The sequence below is a fragment of the Chinchilla lanigera genome, unplaced genomic scaffold, assembly GCF_000276665.1.
Source record: "Chinchilla lanigera isolate Chin_1 unplaced genomic scaffold, ChiLan1.0 scaffold00051, whole genome shotgun sequence".
Taxonomy (NCBI): Eukaryota; Metazoa; Chordata; class Mammalia; order Rodentia; family Chinchillidae; genus Chinchilla; species Chinchilla lanigera.
The window spans coordinates 17,073,908-17,076,607 of record NW_004955452.1 but is presented as its reverse complement, the minus strand read 5'-3'; positions in this window follow the sequence as shown (position 1 = coordinate 17,076,607).

The window sequence follows — 2,700 nt, the reverse complement described above, 5'->3', positions numbered from 1 at the left end:
GAATGCACGAGGCCCTGGGTTCAGTCCCTAGTAGAGGAAAAACAAAAGCACGAAGGATTAGCTTGTCAAATTAGTCAGTGGAGGCAAGACAGTTTCCCAGTTTAGTACTGCTGTGACAAGCCACTACCCACATGGGGGCTTAAAATACCAGAAATGTATTCTCAGCTCTGGAAGCCAGAAGTCCAAGATCAAAGTCCTGCCCTTCTGAGAGAATCTGTCCCTATCTCCTCTCATGGCTGGCAACCTCTTGCAGTCCCTTGGTGAGCAGCATCCCTGTGGTCTCTGCTGTGCCCTCCAGGCCTCATTCTTGGTGCCTGTCTCTCTTCCTCTTACAAGAATACCCTTGTTAGATGAAGAGCCCACAGCAGTGCACTGTGATCTCAACTAATCACATCTGCAGAGTAGCTCTAAATAAGGTCAGTTTCAGGTTCAGGTAGACAGGAGATTTCAGAGAATGCTCTTCAACCCACCATAGTGGCTGGGTAGTGGTAGTTGCAGAGTGACAGGAAGTTCTGCATAAAGGAAGGCCACAAGGCTGGACTGAAGGTTCCCCTCAGTCAGAATCTGCCAGCTGACCTGGCGTTGCCCATTTCTGCTCGTCTGTGTGTATTTTCTCTCCCGTCACCTGAGCATGTAATGTACACCACCAGTTCTAGCAAGCAGTCCATGCCCTTCGTTGAGTACACAAAGCTAAGTGATGGGAAGTGCATCTTTTTCATGTGCTTGGGCCACTGGGTTTTCATTTGAGCCCTAACTGTAAGAAGAGTGGAGCTTTTCCTTGAGTTATTTCAGCAAGATGTTGCAGCAGCTGCCTTCAGATTTTCCTCATTGGTTGGGGGAGGAGGGACAGCAGCACTGGTGACCCCAAGGCCTCACTATGAGATACTTCCCTGGCCCTGGTTATTTTTTTTTTCAGCTGTTCTTGCTAAGTTGCCCAGGCTGACCTCAAACTAGTATAGTTCAGGGAACTCTCCTGTCTTTTACCCACTTACCAATTTGCTTTTGCCCCATGCTTTCTCACGTTATGTGCAAGCATACAACTGCGTGTGTTCACCGTACACTAGTCTTGAGAGGAAGTGGAAGACAGTGTGTTTCTCTGTTCTTGAATACATCGGGGTATTTCCTAAGAACAGGACTACTCTCTCACATAGTCACAAGGCGACAGTTAAGATCACAGAATTTAACATTGACACAGCACTAATCTTCTGGCCAAATTTCGATTTTAACTTTATAGGAACGTTACCGACAAGAGTTCATGCCTGGTCTCATTCAATGGCAGGTTCTCACTGTTTCTTTGCAGGGCGTTTCCCCTACTCGCAGGTTCTACTCACAGGAACTCCTTGCGATTGCACCTAGGTTACGTGTTTTGGCAGGAGTCCCACAGAGCCAGCATGGTTAGTGCATCCCACAAGGAAGTCCACCACAGCAGCACAGAGATGGCGGTGTTGTCCTTGTGATCACTCGGCTGGGGATGTCTGCCAGGTTTCTGCACTGCAAAGTTACATTTTAAGGACATAACTAAAATGTGTTTTTCTTCTCACTATCTATAGCCCATTTATTGACAGTTGTATTTTTGCTATTTTCTTATGTATTCCTCATTATCCTTTTTTACATACAACTCTTTGTGTGTGGGGTACCTCGGATTGAACCCAGGGCCTTGTGCATGCTAGGCAAGCACTCTGCCCCTGAGCTACATCCCCAGTGGCACCCCCACTTTTTTTTGCCTTAATCTAGTTTTTAAAATATTTAACAAAATCATAGTTACATATACAGTAGTTTAAAGAAAATTGCCAGGCGTGGTGACCCATGCCTGTAATCTCAGGATTGACACAAGTTCAAGGCCAGCTTTGACTACATAGTGAGTTCAAGTACAGCCTAAATTACAGAGCGAGACCTTGTCTCAAAAAAAAAGTGATTTCCATAGTTATAAAACAAAATGTTCTTCTCCCCTACCCACACATACCATTTTTTCTGTCTTGACAGAGGCAGCACCCATTTCCCTTTAACTTTATTTTGGATTTTATTGCTATATCTCTGGAAAACATAATCTTATTATTACTGCTTGCCTTTTCTCAGTTTTTGGCTGTTTTAGGCCAGATTTTTGGGAACAGACTCATACAGCTTTGCATGTAGTGAATATACTGGAAATGGGTTGAGGAACAACTCCTGTCAGAGAAGGAAGAAAGCAGATCAGACAGTGAGTGCGCGTGGGCTCCCCTGGTTGCATGGAGGGCTGAGCTGATCCCACAGCCGGGCAAGGGCACCAGGCCTTTCCACCTCCCACGTGCCGGTCCCTGATTCTGGCTCGTTCCCAAGGGTGGGTGCGCTCCGTGGAGCGGCTCTTTCTGGCCAAGGCCATTTCCTGGGCAGGTCTTATCCTGAGCCTGGAGTGTCCAACACTCCCGGGGCCAAGGGATCTGAGTGGCATGCCGCTGCGTCACTCCTGTACCAAGTTCACTCACTAGGGAACAGCTCCTCCAGGACTCCACTTAGTCTCTTCCTGGGAGAAATGAGAGAAAACAAGCAGAAAGTTAGTGGGGGTGAGCTGCAGTCCCCATTGCTGCTGCTGCTCCCAGATCTACAGCTGCTGCCCTCAGCCGGCTTCTTCTGCGTACTCCAGATTCCTCTTGCCTTGGTGTCTGTTCTGTGGTCTCAATGGCTAACCCGGGGTAGAGGAGCTCTAGACCTTTTCCCTGGGAC